Source organism: Anser cygnoides, chromosome 5 (assembly GCF_040182565.1).
Source record: "Anser cygnoides isolate HZ-2024a breed goose chromosome 5, Taihu_goose_T2T_genome, whole genome shotgun sequence".
Taxonomy (NCBI): Eukaryota; Metazoa; Chordata; class Aves; order Anseriformes; family Anatidae; genus Anser; species Anser cygnoides.
The window spans coordinates 20,936,353-20,955,742 of NC_089877.1; the positions used below are offsets into that span (position 1 = coordinate 20,936,353).

Below are 19,390 nucleotides of genomic sequence, written 5' to 3' on the forward strand. Positions count from 1 at the left end.
AGTCTTTATAGAGTGGTTATTGGATAGATGGGTTGTCTTTGAAATTACATAATTGATTAAAGTTGGTGAAATGTTCTTTTGAATGAAAACAAAAGACCAATTTTTGAAGCATCGATTCAAAAACCTGAGACCTAAGACTTTTTTTTTTTTGTCCAGAAAACCAGAAATATTTCTAAATTGTCAAACTTATGTGTTGTCGTCCTGCTGTGTAAGTCAGCGTCTTCCCCCGCCGGCAGCTCATGGTGTTCCGCGTGCGGTTGTCCCCATATGGAAGGCACGGGCAGCTCTGCTGGCAGGCCGGCCACAGAGCACAGTCCAGCCAGGGACTCCAGTACACAGAAGATGACAGGGACAAGGAAGCATTTGAGCTGATCGCTGAGTCAGTGTTTCCAAACCACCTTTTTCAAGTTTTCAGTATTAATTTTCAGCCTAGCACTGAGAATATTTTCTGAAATGTGGGAAGCGAATGTCCAAAAGTCCAGTGGTAGGCTCATTTATGCTCCTACCAGAGCTGTGGTGAAACCTTTGGACCTTACTGAAAGCATGTTTGGTAAAAGTCTGACTCAGTTTATTCACCAGGAGCTAGATCAGGCCCTTAACTAAAAGCTTTGAGCCTTTTCAGTGCTAAGTAGATGAGTTCCCTGTATTCCAGCCTGTAAATAGATTGCAACTGTGGCATAAATACATCACGCATGAATGCAGACTTTGCCTTTACTTCAAACCTCCAAGTGAAACCATCGGATTCCAGAAAGTTTAAAAATTACGCATCCTCCTTTGCCATTTTATGGAGAGCTGCTAATACGATGGAATGGGCACAGGGAGACTTCCCTGTGCCAACTTGAACACAAAGGTTTTGGCTGCCTTTCAGGCTGAAAATAGTAGGTGCTTACATTTTTAATCACAGAATGAGCAAGAGCTCACGTAGACACATACACGCGCACACAACACACACGCACTGACGTGTGAATGTGGGTCTGGAGGTTTGTTGTTGACAGCAGGAACACATTCAACAGTGGCTGTCTGATTAAACAAAAGTAGGCTACAGCATGGCAAACAAATTGTGCTCTGAGTTTCTGATCTATCAGCAGCCTTGCCAAAATGCCAGCCAGCTGAAAAGGAGATTTCATTGTTTCTAATGAAACATGCTGTGCTTGCTTGTCTAGTGCGTGCTTCAGGAAGCAAATGCAACATTTGCACTGTTCCCTCTGTGCTGCTGCTTCCTTTTCTCACACATAAAACAACTGCATTAGATGCTTCCCCAGTAGCTTTATATACACTTCAATCTTTTAAGTGTGAGGAAATAACTGTTCTACCCTACAGATGAGATGTGCTGATTTCTGTGCAATTTGTGGTTACAGAAATGCTAATTGCTTAGGAAGGGAGAAATCTAAAAAGAAGCATTGTGCCCTCCTAAGTAGCCTGCATTGTTATCTTGAGAAAAATTCCTTGCACACACATACAGAAAGCTAAATGTATGGGCTTAATGCCTTACGATTCATGAGCAGTATTGCATGAGTACAGCAGATTATCACTGGGATTTTTCTGTTGCCGAAATGCAAATAAGATGGTAGCTCTTCATGCTACTGTAATGTTTAGCTTCCTGCAAAGAGATCTGTTGTGGACCGAGACTCTTAAGATAAATATGGTAGACAAGAATCTTTTTAATCCAAGTGATTCTTATTTAACTGTGGAGTATATCAGGTGTAATAGGAAAGACGTGATCAGAAGATCTCCCTGTTGCCTCCAGGCTCAGACTGGTCATTTCCAAACCCTGGAGAATTATAGACAGGGAATCAGATAAGTAACATAAAGGGCAAATGATGCCAGAAGATCATGCAAGCAGAATCTGACCCTGCTGGTGCTAAACATTTGATAGTGGATGAGAGAAATGATCAGCAGTGACTACGGGACAGCAAGAACTGTCATAGGTTTAGAAATCGTGACCTGCGTGGAAAGTCTGGAAGAGCTGAGGCCGTCGAGAAAATAACTGCTTGGAGGGAGATGAACAACAGCATTCAGGTGGGGTGAACATGGTGCAAGCACAGAGTGGAAAGACCAACGCATGTGCCATGTCTGCTGCAGTGGTTGGCTAGAGCACAGCAACGGGTCCTTGCACTAAATGCTAAAGCTATTTTTCTAGCTATAAGATAGTCAAGTACTATGTCAAGTCAAGTTCTGTGCAGTCCCTGTCACTGGAAGTTTTGCGAGTGGCTTTTGGGACCCATGTAGAAATGGGCTGATCATCCTAAAGGGAGGAAAATATATGGATCAAGTGCCCTCTTAAGAAACTCCTGGTTGGAAATGGGGCTGTGATTTATACCTGGTGTTCATGTGATTACCAGAGCTGTTGCTACTGCAGCAAAAAGATCAGAGCAGAAGCAAAAGGATCAGAGCAGAGCATGACCAATTGGCTTTCCCAGTTGAACTGTCTGTGTTTCCAAGTCAAAGAGCATCCTTAACACTTTCCTTTAGATGAATAAGAAATGCGCCTCAAAGTGACAGCCTGTGGCAGATGCTTAGATTCTAGAACTGACTGCAGCAAAGATCAATCTTTGTCTTTACTGGAGGGGCTTTAAGAACTGCAAACAAATCAATTGCTAGTAAATGTTAGTGACGTGAATAACGTACATATTCAGGGGTCACCTTTTAGAATTGTTGGTGGGCGTCTTTATAAGAAACCTCCTCGTGCCCAGCTAAGTTCACAGTGACAGCGAAGTATGACGCTTCTCTAGATATTCATTCTTGTGGCTGACACTGACTTCAGCTGCTGCTGTTGAAGATTCTTCCTGTAGTTTGTTATACGACCACGTATCAGCATATTTTCAAAGAAGTGTGCTATTTTATCAAATGCAGTATATTCTTCAGAAATGCATTAGTTTTAGTAAAGTTGAAAACTCTTTTTCTTCCAGTGTTTTTACAGTTGAGTAAGGAAGTCACTGGCCTGAGATGAAAGTTACTGCTACTCTTTTCATAGCTTGCAGTCCAATAGACTCTCAGTTGCTAACAATATCAACTGCATGTACATTAGTGCTTTGCTGTAAGGAGAAGCTGATCATCCCTTTTATTCCTCAAGTCATTTGAATTAGGCCATTTATCTTTCTGAACCCAGATCTTGACCCTCTTCTAGCCTCTCCCATATCTACGCCCTAACCTTTACTTTTCTATTCCTGTTCTTGGACTATGAATTCTTTGGGGCTCTCTTGTTTTGCAGTGGGTGTGATGGACCACTGTTTTACAGCATGGTCTCACATTGCTACTTGGCTCAAAGATCGTGAGGATGGGAAAGGGACAGGACTGCTTTCCCAGCCTCACCTCCCATCTAGCATGTGACTGTCAAGAGTACCTATTTTTAGTATTGAATGTGTAGTCTGGACTAAGTGCATCTATGGTGCGTTAATAAAAGTATGTTGTGACTTGTGTTTCATTAGGATATATTTTAATATAGTTTCTTCTTCTGTTTTTGCCTAAGAGAAAATGGGTGGCTGTGTGGCTGGGATGTCGCTGTGGCACCTGCCACTGCTGAACTGTGTTCCTGAAACTGGAGCTGGGAAGGAATGAAAGGCTTTCTAGACTGTCTCCCAAACAAGAGGTTAGAGCTCTGCCTTTTGCCTATATCCAGCAGAAATGCATCTGTTGGCTTTATTCCTTGTTGACTTTATTGCTTGTTGTCTTTGTTTCTAAACTGTCTGTTTTAGGAAATAGAAAGCTCTTATGTAGGATAACCAGACATTATGGATTTTTTACTTAAAACAACACAACAATATCAACAACAAAACAATAACAAGAAAAAAACCAAACTATTCAACTGCGTTGTAACTTGAGATCCTGAATAGTGTTTTTCCTTTATGGGTCTAGAGAGCTGGGTTCCATGCTGTGCTGTAACATACTGTCACAAGAAGAGTTTTATTATTTATTCAATTTCTTACTTACTGAATAAACATTAAAATCCAACAAAGGAAACATTACTGCAGAGAGAGACAAGTAATGTTCATGATAAACATTTTGCCTGCAGGTCACCATTCAGGTCACCATTTTAATGTTAGTTTTTTTCCAGGCTTTAGTAATAAAAGATTATTTCAAGAAGCTTTTAAAATCATTTCCTTCATTTCTTTCCCCTATCACGTAGGACTAGTCTACACACAAGCTGATACGAAGAGCATTAAATGTGTTTTGGTGTTAAGTCTGCTTATAGATTGGTCTTTCCTCTTAGCTTTGAAGTCTTGCCTATACAAAGAAAATTACTGCTGATGGGTTGTGAGCAATATATGCAGTTGAGCTGATAATGAACATAACTTGTCTGCAAATGTCAACCAGGATAAACCACCTTCTACTCCTTGCAGGAATTGTGTCTGAAATACAGTTAAAACGAGAGATTTCTCAGTACAAGCATTGCTTTTTAACTGTGGACATTTGAGGATAGTTTGCTTTTCCTATGACTGTTTGCTTTCTGTGTCTTCTCATGCTGTTAGGGAAACGTAATGGTCTCCAAAGCCCTTGGGCCTTTCTAGCACTGCAAACACTACCCTGCAGGCTGGGGCAGGAGGTGATATCCCTGGTTCTGCAGGCAGACTTCCCACAGCTGATAAGAACTGTGTCCCCTTGAGACTGCGTGTGGATTTCTCAGGTGATGCATTTGCTAAGGTTGCTCTGGCAGCCCTGGTATGCATGAGTCAAAAAAAAAAAAAAAGTTCATTCTTGTTGTACATATTTGGTTGTCTTGGTAACCAGAGAGTAATTCATCTGAAATGCAACTGGATAGGATAATTGATATATTTTGAGGAATGCCTACAGGCAATAATAGGGATTTATCTGCCACCAACTGTTCCAGGCTTCAGAAAAAATAAGGCTAGGCTTTGAAACAGGAACAACTGTGTTTTCTACAAGCCTGATGTAAAAGCAATATTGCCCTTCCTTGTTCCTGTCAGGGATCCCTGATGGACTTCTTTGCAACTTCTGTACAGATCAAATTGCAACTATGACTTCTGTTGAATATGTATCTTGGATAATCCAAAGAGTTTAGGAAAAGTCTGAAGTAGTGAGTTTCCCATTGTTGTTTTGTTTCTCTTATCTATGAATGAAATGCGTTGCAGCAATCTCAGAGGCTTCTGTACAGGAAATTCCCATTGACACTGATGACCCATTATAACAGATGGTATTAACAACTGGCTGTCATGCATTAAGGCCCCTGATCGATTCACTGGAGAGATCCACAGAGACCTTATGAATCTTGATCACCCAGTACATGACGTTACTTAAACCACCTTATGTTTTGAATGCCCCATTAGCTTTCCTCCAAGCCCTATGCAGGACACAGTGCAAGACCTACTTCCCAGTGAATAAGAAGTTAAAATTTCATCTGCTTTCATCTCCTTCTGCACAAAGACTGTCAGGAAGGGGTGTAAGAATGGCATGGGAAACGGGAGAGTGCTTGTGGGAAGATTGAACAGATGACCCCAGGGTCCTGAGACTCTGCGGGTACGTACTGGAGCACAGTTCTTTATGACTTCATAGTTAGCTAATTTTCTTCTTGTAATACTAACCTCTTGAGAGCAACGTTTTTGCTGATAAGCTATTCTCCCAGTGGACGTGTTTTCTCACCTGACTCAGCTTGTCCCTCCATGACTGGTGTGAGATCTCTTGCTGGACAGCATAGGAACATCTTAGAGCTTCTCCCAGTAATTTCTTCTACACCCACACAAGAAATAAAGCTAGCATCTAACTTAAACAAGGAATGTTCAGCCTGGTTTAGGTCTGTGTATGTGAATTCATCAGACCCTTGACAGTTTAATAACATTTCTGGGATATAATATCAATTATTCTTGACATTTTATTAATTTCACCTTTTTCATTCTTGATACGGCATCTGATACCAAGAAAATTCTCCATTAATTTTAAACAAGCTCCGAATCAGGTAGAGCTGAGAATGATATCTGTATTCCTGGAGACGGAAACTATAACTTCTCAGAGTTTCCCAGGAATATAAATTCCAGTGGCAATAGATCACAAGGTCAATATGATTAGAAAAAGAAAATATTTACTTTATTATAGCAAGGCACGAAATGGTGTCTGCTTTCACCTTGAGGACCTTAGAAGGAAAATGTTTCCAGAAAAAGAAAAGTTAGAGCCCTAATGAAAGCAGAAATATTTTTCACTCCCTCAAGACACTGTTTATTGTGTTAGTATACAATCCATCAACAGTAGTAAATAGACTCAATAAATAAGGTAGTCTTCTAGCACACTTGGAGATTTTTAGCTAAGAGAAATATGATTCTCTTTCTAGTACAAGACAAGATCTTTCTTTAGTCACAGAGGAGGACAGAATGAATGGATAATACGCCTATTCCTGAATCTTTATAATAAAATTTGCATCTGGTTGGCTATTGAAAATCCTCCTAAATTTATCTGGGTAGGGCTACAAATCACCTGAAAACTCATGACCTGGAGAGTTCACAAGTCACTTTGCAAATCATGCCAATAGGTCGCATGGATTTCTTAATCAGGGAAAACTTAATTTCAGTTTGGTCAAACAGTTATAGGTTTATCAGTAAACAACAGAAATCAATAAGTGTTTCATTGAGAAAAAAAAAAACAGAAAAATCTCTCGGACTAGTAGAGAGGTAATAAAAATGTATAAATAACCTAACAGTCTGAAAATAGAAGGATTTATTGTGCAGATTATTATTATTATTATTTTTTTAAATTTGCTGATTTTTGTTCACATTTCCTCTTCCTCCTCAGCCAGTCAACTTTCAGTACAGAGAGGAATAAGAAAGAAGTGGAAGAGGAACTAATAATAATAATAGTAATAACAAATCAGGGCTTGGTCTAGGCACTGTTAAAATAATCAAAGATAGGGTAACTCAATGAGTGTATCTACATATTTATGCAGGGAAAAGATGTCTGGAGCTTTTCAACCTTGCTGACACAAGTAACAAGATCCAGTGGCTAGAAGTTGAACGTAAACAGATTCAACCTTGAAATTAGATGTACTTCTCTAGCCGTGAAACTAACTATACGCTTAGATTGTTGTCCAAAGGAAGGGAGTTGATTCACTAGGCTTTACTATTTTTAAAATGGACTACATGGACTTTATTTCAGGTTGTGGCAGGCATCTCACAGCCTCTGTGCATGGATGAGAGCCGAATATCTGCATAGCCCAAATTGCCCACTGTAGCCTGAGAGTCTCTGAAGTTGTGTTTCTGTCACAAACCCGTTCTTACGTGGTCCTCTGAGGAGACAGGCAGGAGAGGACTGTTTGCACTACTCTCAACATCCTTCAATCCTTGTAGCTTTGCAAGATAGCTATCATCAAATCTCATCATTCAGACTTTCACAAATTGCCTGCCTAGGTCAGGGGAAAGGCAAAGATTTACTGGCTTTTGCTTCCCCCTCATGTATTTCCCCTGGATGCACTTGAGTGAAGTTTCTTTCTTCGTTTGAATCATTAGAGATTACCTGGAGTGTTGGTAAGCACTAATGCAGTGAGATGGTGGCGGTGGGACCTTATGGTTACCTGCTTTGTCTTGTTCACACTTCCAGGGTCACACCGAGTGTCAGACTTAGGGAGTTTTTCCACAGTCTAGATTATCTGTGGTTTTGAATTTTTTCCCTGTTCTGCTACAAATTGGATGATTTACCTGTTGGATCACTGACGGCATGTTGCCTAAGCAACTCTGTGCAGGTCGCCACATAAGTTTTGGACACGGGTTTGTTTGTGTTTTTTTTCCTTTACCTGTAGCATGTGAGAGCTAAGTTGAAGTAAAATGGTTAAGTTTAACTAAAGTTTTGGGGTTTAGTGGTTTAGTACAGGGTATGTTCAAGAAACATAAAACTGCATGGGGGATGAGAAGCCAGATTAGACATTCTAATTGCTCTCTGCAGCCTCGGGCTTGAGTAAGCTGTAAATGCTCTGTACAATATGCTTGTCTGAGCTGGGGTGCCAGGCAGGCAGATGGCCAAGCACCGCAGTCCGTACAGCTCTTCTCTGTCTGACAGGGAAAGCACCTCTAGAAATGGGGTTTGCTCTGTTCTGAGTTGCTGCAACTGCTACAGACAAGTCATTCACACAGATGTGACCTTCACTTATTCCTGCTGATTTTTCCCTTGAGACAAAATAAATAGAAGTGGCTGCCTCTTACTGCTCTTGAATGACTCTCTCCTGGAGAAAGCTGAGAGGCTTGGGAAGAGCAATTCTTTGAGCTATTTTAAATCCTTTTTCCAGAAGATGAGGTGATCTGGGAAGAGAGAAAGAGTGCTAGAGCTAGTGAATGTGACCATGTGAGGGGACAGAAGAGAGAGGAAGCCTGACCATAGAAATTCAGACTGGGACCTTGTGGATGAACTGTATGGGTGTATTTTGCTGAGAGCAGGAGTGGTAACTGTACATGTTGAGGTAATCACAGCAGTGCCTTTGGTGAATAGGTTTATAAGAGCATGCTGTCAGTGCTTAACAACTACGCATCTGTACCCCTGCACCATTTTACTGCAGGTAAAGGGTGCAGTTTCAAAGTACTTGGATATAAACCACTAAGCTGTATCCTTGTAATGGCATGGGATCTTCCAGCTCATTGTCATGGGCAGCAAAATGAAAGAGCCTTGCAATACAAATTCCTTTTGTCTTAACACTTGAATTCTCTAATCTAGTCTCAATCACTTGAAAATTTGTCTCATTTTGTTAAGATACTTTCTAGCACATAGTCCACCAGGAAAACCTTATCTAAGTATTTGTGTACATTCTGAATAGAATATTATGTGTGCCTGTGTTTAAGCCTTCACCTCTGCAAGGAGGCCACAACAGTCCACTTATCCAATGTAATTGCTTAAGAATTTATATTTGCTCCTCTCCCTGAGCTGCCTCCTGCCCTAGAGGCAGTAATGAAAACTCCCATGAGTTACTGCACACCTGGATAGTTTATATCCAAGTACTTGGCTATTGTTCTCCAAATGGCAGAGGATTCAGGCTCAGAAGTATTTGGTATAAGTCTAGAAGTGAAATTGGTGGTCTTCACCCTAAAATAAGGACCATCTGTTGAGGAACTCCCCCAGACTGCGCTTCAGCTGCTCGCTTAATGCAAGGGTTACCAACTAAACACTACAGCTGCCCAGGCTGAGACAGATTCCTTCATTTCAGGAGGGATTACAAGAGTAGGCCTGAGAGAAGTCAGATAATGGTTCTCATTCATCCATTAGCAGAGCAGCAAGGCCCTTATAAGGTAAAATGTGAATTCTGGACTTTGGACCTAAGATAGAACAGGTTACTGGCCTCACAAGTAGCTTGTTGGCATTTGCAGTCCTTTAGCTCCTGTTAGCTCTCTATTTTTTATTTTTTTACATCGAGATGATATTCTCAACACAAAATCTCACAGGACACCTTTTTTTTTTTTTTTTTTTTTTTTTTAAACTGGCCGTAAGCAATCCCTGCTGAAGTTTACCGTGACTAGCCGGCTGCATGTGGGTGAAAACTGGAGTGTCTTGTCTCATAGCAGTCTTACCCTGAAAGAACTATTTCAAGCTCATCTTTGCTATAAAGCTAAAAATTACTGTTCTCCCTTCCTCCCTGGGTAATTTTAGGAGAGTTCCCTACATCTAAAAAACTGTGCAGCTGCCACTGGGCAGAATGATTTCAAGCTAAGCAGCAGGGCAGCAAGTTTCATTTAACATTTAACATATTGTTACAGACAATGCTATTTTCTCATTATGTGTGCATTTGTTTGACAAATATTAATTTCTAAATGGGCAGTTTTAACACTATTTTCAATTTATCCTTCCTCTGAAAGAGCACGTTATTGATAATGCTGGGTCTTATGGTATGCAAAGTTATAACAATATACCTATTATTTTTTCATTACCTTCCCCTTCCAATATATTTGAAGCTGATTGTCAGTATCCATAATAGCCTTTTAAATATTGTAGAGTTTCCTGGGAAATTGGTAGGGCTGAAGCTTACAGAAACTTACAGCTTCTTCAAAGACGAATATTAAAACAGTTATTTTGAAATCCAGTTGTGCTGTCTGCCTTGCTTATCTCTTGCAGTGGAAAAAGCCCCTGACCCTCTATGGGGATCCTCTTCAAAGAAAGCGGAACATGGACCACACACAATATTGTAGCCTACGTTGAATTATTAAGATAGTCTGCTGCTCTCTTGCAGCAGGGTCAGAAGTCTTCAGTCCAAGTCCATATTTTATCTTTCCAGGTTTTCTGTCTGTTACTACAAAACCTGCAGCTGACAATACTCAGTGTAGCCTCTGAAGGACTCCTGAGCACTGTTGTTATAGTTGTGTTCTTTGATTGCTTTGGAGATGCCATAAAATGAGTAGGGATAATTGAAAAACTACTAAAACAAAGTCAAAGGTGGCAATTTGAAAAGAGAGAGTCCTTGACTCTTTTCCAGACTGCTTCCAGTGTTTCAATCTTCCCTCTATAGTTTCCCTCTATGCAGCTATCTTTAGGATCAAGACAATGGTCTCAATTTTATTTCATGGGAAATATTTTTGTTTACTAGAAGTAAAATGAATTCGCTTGCACTATAGAGATTTCCTCTGCAATACTAGAGAGTGAGTGAGTAAGACCTGTTGAAAATACTGTTCCCGTGGACTACTTACTTTTGGAATTCCAGTTCTGATTAAAATGAATTTACAATGTGATAAATTTAGACAAATACTAACCTTAGAATTAGGAATATAGGTTTGGAGGGGAACTCCTGGATTGTTGGAGTTACAACTGAAGGTTCTGTCAACAGTTTGAATAATGGGGGGATGAGGAGACTAATAAACATCACCTGCTCCATTTGGAGTTCATGTTCTTCAGAGGTGGGAGCCATCAGCTAGATCTTACTAGTGCTTTGTAAGTATATGTTGATATTTTTTTTTACATTTCTCAAAACATTTTGCCTGATAAAATCCTGGTATTCCGTTTCACCCTTTCACATCTGAATTTTATTGGTGGCTCAGCATTCATGATCTTGTGCTTGGTACTTATGACATTCACCCCATCTGCCTCATTCCAGTCTTGAAGGTCATTCAGCTTTTTTCCAAGAACAGTATGATATTTCTGTGTATTGATGCCTTTATATTTGGACACACCAGCATTTTAATGGTACAATCATATTTTTGCACCAGATTCATTAAACAAATTTTGAATCAAACTTATTCTTAGACATAATCCTGAGAAACTGCCTATATATTTCCCTTTATATCCAGGATTTTCATTTCCCTGTGATTTCCCCTTTAGCCCGTTCTTCTTCTAACTTGTAATCTAATGTTATATTAGTCCTTGGCTTCTGATAGAATGATTCCTTTTTCATGCCACACCATACTTGTTATTGTACCAGTGTCCAGGTAGGCTGAATCAGCTGCCTCTCCTCAGCCTTTTAATAATTACTTATGTTTAGTCTTGCATGTTCTACTTTTAATATACCTGTGCGGCATTTCTTTTCACTTCCTTCCATGTCTGTAATTATGCTTTCCATCAAAGATTGTTCTAAAATGTTGTGTACAATTGTGGTCAGGCTAATGATCCTCTATTTAACCACGTTATGTTTCTTCCTCCTTTGTGGTTCCCTGGCTGTATGACCTTTTGGAAGATTTGACAATGAATTCTGTGTAGTGGACCTTCAACTTCAGAAACCATTTCTTTTGGGGGCTCAGAGTTACCAAGTAGAATGCATGGAGGTCTTTGGCCTCTCTCCACTCTGACAAACTACCTTTGGTTCCTATTTTTGTTCTTTTTAGCTGTTCTTCCTTTACATCCCTATTCAACTTTTCCATGATATTTGATAATTCACATAAAGACATCTGGGATTTGGTCTAAACGGTGGTTATCTTTAACTTCTATCCTACTCCATTGTGATTTCAATGCTTGCCCTTACTTTATTTTTATAAGCCTGAACATATTATGTTGCTATCTTTTAGAATGTCTATCCACAGTCTAATTTTGTCTGACTTCTAACAGAATTGTCCAGTTTTTCCCATGAGGTTTTGATTTCTGTAACTTAGAGATAGATTTTATGTTTTAAAGCATCTGGCAAAAGAAATACCATGGGATCAAAACAGTTGATATTTGTTTCTGGTTAGAAAGATGTCATATCAGATTACTGAGTTTTACCCACTTGGATATTTCATTGGAATTGGCAGCCAGGTGAGGTTTCACCTTCCCTTTCCTGAGTTTTTGGAGGATTCCTTGCATGGCTCATAAATATTTTGAGTTTTCTTCAGTGTTTTATTGGAGGAATAGAGAGGAGTAAAGCACGAAAGCATGATAAACAGGAATTTTCTCACCTAGTATCAGATGTAGCCCCAAAGCTCTAAACTCTTCAGCAATAAGGATTTTTTTTTTTTTTCCTTCTTAATCAACTTGTTTTCCATGGTAGATATGTTCCTGTTGTTCCTGTTATGTTCTGGTTCACCATACATTCCAATAATTTCCAAGGTAACAGAATTCTGAGTTTTAACATAAAAAACTGCACAGCTAAGAAAAGGATTAAAATAAAGGACATGATTTTTTCTTGAGTCTCATCTAAAGCAAGATTGATAGAGTGATTATTGTGGGGATAGAGACAAGAGAAGAAAGACAAGACAGTTCTAGGGCTATCTGATTGAGTTTGTGTACAAAAGATTTTCATTGGCCTTAATCCATTTTGCTTCAGTTTGGAACTTTGACGACCTTTTTTAAGATGGTATAGTTTTCCCAGGTGGTTAGGCCTCACCTGGAGTACTGTGTCCAGTTCTGGGCTCCCTGGTACAAAAAAGACAGGGATCTCCTGGAAAGAGTCCAGCGGAGGGCCACAAAGATGATACGGGGCCTGGAGCATCTTCCCTATGAGGAAAGGCTGAGAGACCTGGGTCTGTTCAGCCTTGAGAAAAGAAGACTGAGAGGGGATCTTATGAATGTTTACAGATACCTTAAGTGTGGGAGACAGAGGGATTTGGCCAACCTCTTCAGTGGTTTGTGGGGACAGAACAAGGGGCAATGGCCAAAAAATGGATCACAGGAAGTTCCGCACCAACATGCAAAAGAACTTCACGGTAAAGGTGACGGAGCACTGGAACAGGTTGCCCAGGGAGATTGTAGAGTCTCCTTCTCTGGAGATATTCAAGGCCCGTCTGGACACCTACCTGGGCAACCTGCTCTAGGGGACCTGCTTTGGCAGGGGGGTTGGACCCGATGATCTCTTGAGGTCCCTTCCAACCCCTACAATTCTGTGATTCCCAGGGTGATAAAACAATTACAATTAGCTTATTTGCACTGCTATCCAAACCTCATAATTAACAGTGAGATTTTGAGGCAGTGGTCTTTGTTTATTACATCTGTTGCCTAAGAGCACCTGGCGTAGTCCAGGAGGACATGTAGAGACTTAGGAGGAAAAATAAGCAATCCCTGCCTGAGAAGCTGGGAACAATCAGGGAAAGGTTTATGGAGTAATGTGCTAAAATGGAGTTTTGATATATATTGTTCTGGTGCATAAATTTTCACAGCGGCCTTCTTTCTTCACAGGGGCAGGTTTTATCTTGAATTAATAAATGTTGCAGTACCCAGTGAAATGAATATTGAGGGTCTTGGAGCTGAGTGGGCCATAAATAATAATAAAAAAATAGTGTAGGTGTTGTCAGCATGCTGACAAGGAGTGGTGGGAGGTCTCCACAGCAGCAGCAGGGCAGGACCTGGCAGCCAAGGCCTGTCCCATTGCCCCAGCCAGGAGTGGGGCAGCCTGGGGCACTGGCAAAGCCCCAGGCACCACTGGTCCCAGGCTGGGACGTGGGCTTGCCTGTGGGCCTGGCTCAGCAGGGCCCATGGCCGCGCAGGGCAGGGCAGGGCAGTCGGGGCCCTGCTGCGGCCTTGCTGGGGCAGTGGCTGATGGCTCTGGGCCTGACGTGAGGTCCTGGTCCTCGGCAGGGTGGGGAGAGCCCAAAGGGGTCTGGCAGGGACAGTCAAGCTGGTTAATCCCCTCAGGGCCATGACAGACATTGAGGCTGCTTGTGTGATCCCCCTAGTCATGCTTATTTGAATTCAGCATTCATCCAGATACTTTCTCTGACTCACAGTATATTTCAAATATCAAGTAAAATTGGACTAATTCAGTCCCATAAAATCTGTGATTTCTGTAGTTTAGCCATCAGAACTTGGTGTATTTATGTGAGCTCAAAGTGATACAGTGATAGGAATCATCTAGGTTCAGAAACTCACATGTAAAGACTCTGATCTGTGGTAAAAGCTATTAACAATTTAAATAAAATGTAATCTGGATTGGGCACAATGTCATGGAAATATCAGTAAGACAAAGCTGCAATAACAGAAGCTTGTATTTAATGTTGAAAGGCACTTAGAAGTACATCGTTCTAAAACTAAACATAAGAGCTATAAAATTCAAATAAAATTATTTCCCTAGCTTAGACAGATTCCAAATTTCATGAAGTTCAGACTTATCTCATTATGGTTTTGATCTTTCAAGAAAAAAGTGAAGAGAATGAGAATTCTTGTGCCTCCTCTTCTTTTCTTAATACTCTTTATCTTTCTTGGCTTTGAGTTACAACTGTGACATTCAATTAGGTGTTGAAAATGTACTAGTTGATTTGACACTGAAAGAAAAAATGTGAATAATTTGTCATAAAAATACAATTCCTGCAGGATTTCAAGTTCCTACTTAATAATATAAAGCAGATTTTTTTTTTTTTGATACTCTCCTGCAAAGATTTTGATGGGAATTTATAGGTATTAAACGTAGCCAGAGGAGGGAGCCTCTCATTGTCTTGTGGATGCAATGAAAACCTGTTGGAAATTAGCAAAAAGTGAGAAACATTTCAATTAAAAAAGCAAGGAAGCAGTGCCTTTGTTGATTCCTATAGATTTTCATGAAAATGCCCTCCATCTAAGCACCTTTATCGTTTTATCATTTTCAGTGAGTCGTTGCAATCCTACCATGAAATCCAGCACATGAAATGCTTGTAGCTGGTATGGCAAATGCTGCCCAAACTTCCAAACACCTTTCTGCCCTCAAAATTTGGCCTTTCCCCCTGTCACAGCAGAGCAGTGATTGTCCTTCTAAGCCCAGCTTTAATCCCCTCCCTCCCCATTTGACTTCTTTTCTGCCCTTCTCCTTCTTCCAGTCCTTTCCTGATCATGACTTTTGCTGCCTATTTATATGGCAGCAGGTTGTGATGGGGAGCCTGGCAATGGGTGCAGCTCAAAGGAGAGAGGTGAGACGGATGTAAGGTTGGTGTCAGCCCAGTTAAACATGGGGGGAAGCAATCCATGGGTGGTCATCTAATTTAGGTCACTCAGCTTTGGAGTGCAGACAGTGTTCTCTCCACATCCTGAGAATGATCTAATCTCTAGCTGATGATTAGTCATTACAACTGTTAAAGCCTATTTACAGCTTTAACCACGCTTCCTGCAAGCAGCTAAATATAGTGTTTGAGAAAAATTTTACTTTAAATTATAGACCAGAATAATTCAGTTTGTGCGTGTGTCTTTTCAGGCTGTTGCAGTGTTCTGAATCTTCAAATTGCTACACCTGTACAAACTTTTGATGTGATCAACATGTATCTTTCTCCTTCAGCTTCCTGAGCCTGGGTAGAAAAAACAATGAAAGGATATTGGACCAAAGGTTAGAAAAGTCTGAAACTGGGTTGTCTATAGGACTGTAATTCTTTCTCTTCTGTGTATGCATATAGTTCAGTTTTAAATACATGGTTCTATACCTTTTATTTTTCCCATGAAGCCCTGCCTGCATACTATACAGAATGGACTTGCCCTATGGGCAAATTGAGACTTTGTTCTGAATTGGGCAGTGGGATACAGAGTTCACTTGAGAAGATACTCAGTGTGGTTTCGTGGTTAAGATAACTGGAAGATGTTCTGAATAAGTTAGTTCCTGCTGCTACTACAGAGATCCATATGGTGTCATGGAAAATGACATGATTAAAAATTTTCATAAATGACCACTCCCTCTCTCTATTTTTCTTTGTGCCTTGTGTTAGGTTTTTATTCCACTGTACACATGCAAACATGTATAACTATATCTCAAGACAGTGTGACCAGGGTTTTCTGAACAGATGAAGTCCCGTGTGATGATAAGCTCTCTGGAAAGCATTGCTTCCAGGATGTCTACTTGGGTACAAAAATTATTGGATTCTTTTCAGCCATATGCCCTCATTTGCCATATATGAAATGAGGCTCACCCTGCTTCTTTCACTCACATTGTAAAACTGAATCTGTAAAATTTATGGAAATTCTTGGCTGGTGAATGGGGTGAATTGGAGTCTTTACCCTTGGAACCACACTGCTGTAATACTTCTCACAGGTGAGACTTCTCTTTAAACCTGTCCAATAATTATTCTTGGAGCAGTAAGATGCACCTGCTTAAGGAAGAGCTCTCTTCAGGTGAGTAGTACTTCCCACAGTGAACAGCCCCATTGCACTAACAGTCCTTTTGCTTCTGAAATGAATTAAAGTTCAAGAGGTTTTCTTCAATGGCAGTGCTTGATTCCATCACCTGTGTGCATCTGCACACTTTGATCCTATTTACAATACATTTTGGGCTTGTGTTTATGAGTTTTGCACAGAAACAAGAATGGCTTTCACTGCAGGCTTTCTTTTTCCCTTGCCAAAAATGCAGGACATACAGGGAATGAAAATAGGCACAGGGGAAACAGGCTTGATGGACTTCTTTAGAGCTTTCAGCAGCGGTTAAATGCTTAAAAAACTATTTATTGTTTTATTAAACAAAGTGCTTGTAATTATTTTAACATATATAACCATGATTCACTGAACAGCAATTAAACAGAAGCTTTGCACAAACTGGCTCAGTGATATCCCTCAGCTCTTCTTCACTGGCACATGAATGACTTCCAGCAGGATCTCCAGAGCTCAAAGAATGAGCAATTATAGCTTAAGCTAAAGGGTTAAGACACTGTGATCAAAAGCTGTAACTACCACTATCATTAATGGACTGGCATTGAAGGAGGATTATAATCTTTACCAGTGAGGTCACTTTTTTCCCCTTCATTTTGCTCTACTGTTCTCACACAGATAAGTTGTTTTAATAGCAATTTGTATTCCATTACTGCCTGGTTATGATCAAAGCATTAACATGCAGGGAAAATTTTCTGCAGAGATCCCCTCCATCTGGTGCTAAACACTTTCCATTTCCTTTTTGACTGGAAATCTTTTCCAGGAGTTCTTCCTGCATGCTAAAGATACATGATAAAATAATAATAATAATAATAAAAAAAATACTGCTTCCAAAACTTCCAGAGGAAACATTCATTTGACACTTGTTCATTCTGAGATTACAGGTGCCTGTTTAACTTCCACCACATGTGGTTTTAGTTTCCTTCTGTTTATTTGTTTTAAGGGATGTATCCAAGACATAATGTTCAAATCCAGATCTTGGATCTTTCCAAACTTGCGACTCGGTGTTTTGCTTTATTCCATTGCTGAAATTGAATTTTATTTTCCTGAGTAATAAGTGAATAAGGAGCTTAAGGAGTAGGTGTCAAAATCATACCTTCAAAAGTAGCGGTATGACTAAAGTGGTAATTTCACTTCGTGATAATTTTTTTTTCTTTCTCTTTTTTTTTTTTTAGTTTTATACCTCAAATAATCACCTATGCACTAGTTCTCAAATACAGATGTCTTTTAGCTACTGTAGATAAGCAGGTTTCAGACAGGAATCATGGCACTTTTCATGTTTGTCCTCTGAATCTGGCATCTCATCCTGATTTGCTTGAAATCATAAATTCAGCTCCTTCCAGACTCCTTCCGAAAGTCCAGTTAGATGTACTCAGTCTGCTGCAAGTGTTGCAAGCCTTTTACTTCAGGTTGATCATGACAGTTTCACTCAGCTGATGGCAAATATCAATTAATGCTCAAATTTCACTACTCACGTAAAAGAAAGGAAGAAAATGGGCTTGAAAATGTCACCATTTCCTTTTCTGAAAGCACTGCATGAACATGTCTTTGTTATACAGGAGTGAAGTGCCACTGTCTGTGTTTCTTGAAACTCACTAAAATCTTCTTAGCATGCTGTACCACAGACAAAGCTTTTCAGCGTTCAGTTCTTCTTACTGAAGTGTTTTCCTTCCTTGGCTCTCAGCCACAGATTAATAGCCTGTAACCGAGCTCGCTCTCAAAAATGTCAAATTTAATTGAAAAAGGAAAATCAGAAAATAAAAAGTTATCTGGCATGACTCCTCTGGGTCCCACTCTTACAAGCTCTGCAGGTTCCTCTGCTCCATTAACCAACCCTGTGTTTGAAGGCTAAGCCACCAATATTACCGTCCCCACCACAGCCACTGCCTGGAGCCCCTGGGGCAGTGTCCAGCCATGATGGCGCTGGAGGAATCTGGTCAGGTTCAGTTCTGTCTGCCAGGCTGTAAAAATCAGCTGTGGCACAGAACAATAACAAAGGACTGTTGTCTTTGTTCCCCTCCCTTCTCTCTTTCCTTTGTGAGTAAGCTGAAGAAAAGCAGCAGCATGAACTGTCACGTGGCTAAGGATGTAGGCTGCTGTCTGAACCCCGTTATTTCAATGTCCTAACACTTGTGCCTGCCATGTGGATGGGGAATGGAAGGTGCCAAGAATGGAAGGTACAGGCAGCAGAGCTTTTTGAAAAGATTATGGATAGAGTAGGCCAAAAGATTTACCAAGAAACAAAGGGTTGGGAAGGAAGCATTTGGTCCGGAGCCTTCTGGTTTGCTGTGCTCAGGGTGAAATGAGTTGTGAAATATTTGGACATCTGTCTTGATGAGCTGGGAATCTGAGAAGGTGGTGGCTCCAGCTCACTAGGTAGCTGTAGAACTGGGAGCTAGGAGCTGCAAGTGGTCTGGTCTGAAGAATTGTCTGCCTGGTCAATTTAACTACGTGCACAACCTCTTAAGCTGGTAAGAATGTGTAAACCACAATCCCACTCGTCTGTGAATTTACTGAAGAGCAGAACACTGTTTTTTTGGCTCAGTCTCATGCTGGGAAAAGCTGTCAAAGCAGAGAAGTCTGTCTAGGAAGCAGCTGTTTGTAGCTGTTGTGAGTGTGCACCAGTCTCGAGTTCGGTTTGATAGATAACATATGCCCTCAGTTACCGAAGCTTTCCAATGTTTTCTTTTGATTTTGAGTCCGGAAGACTTGCAAGATGTTGCAAGGAAATTTGCTGCTATAAGAACTTGGTGTTGCAGTAGTAGTGCCTTGACAAGAGAGGGCTTCAGAATAAAATGTAGTGTCACCCTGCCCTGGGAGGGCCTCTTCAGGTGGGCATTCACCTGGCTGCTGAATTTGGATGCCAGCAGAATCCAAATCATAGAATCGTAGAATATCTGAGTTGAAAGGGACCCACAAGGGTTATCGAGTCCAACTCCTGGGTCCCCAAAGAAATAAAAGTCAGATCATATGTCTGAGAGAG

The 19,390-nt window shown here is 40.6% G+C and overlaps 1 long non-coding RNA gene across 4 annotated transcripts in view; it reads left to right on the forward strand.

Annotated features, from left to right (window-relative positions):
• Window positions 1–19,390, forward strand: part of LOC125182190 (uncharacterized) — a 100,005-nt gene that overhangs the window by 39,658 nt on the left and 40,957 nt on the right. The window contains exon 1 of one of the 4 annotated variants that reach the window (XR_010831781.1): window positions 1,699–3,589. The exons of the other annotated variants lie outside the window; for them this stretch is intronic. This is a non-coding gene — a long non-coding RNA (uncharacterized lncRNA). Of the gene's footprint in view, window positions 1–1,698; window positions 3,590–19,390 lie in introns of those variants that run through there. 4 annotated transcript variants of the gene reach the window in all.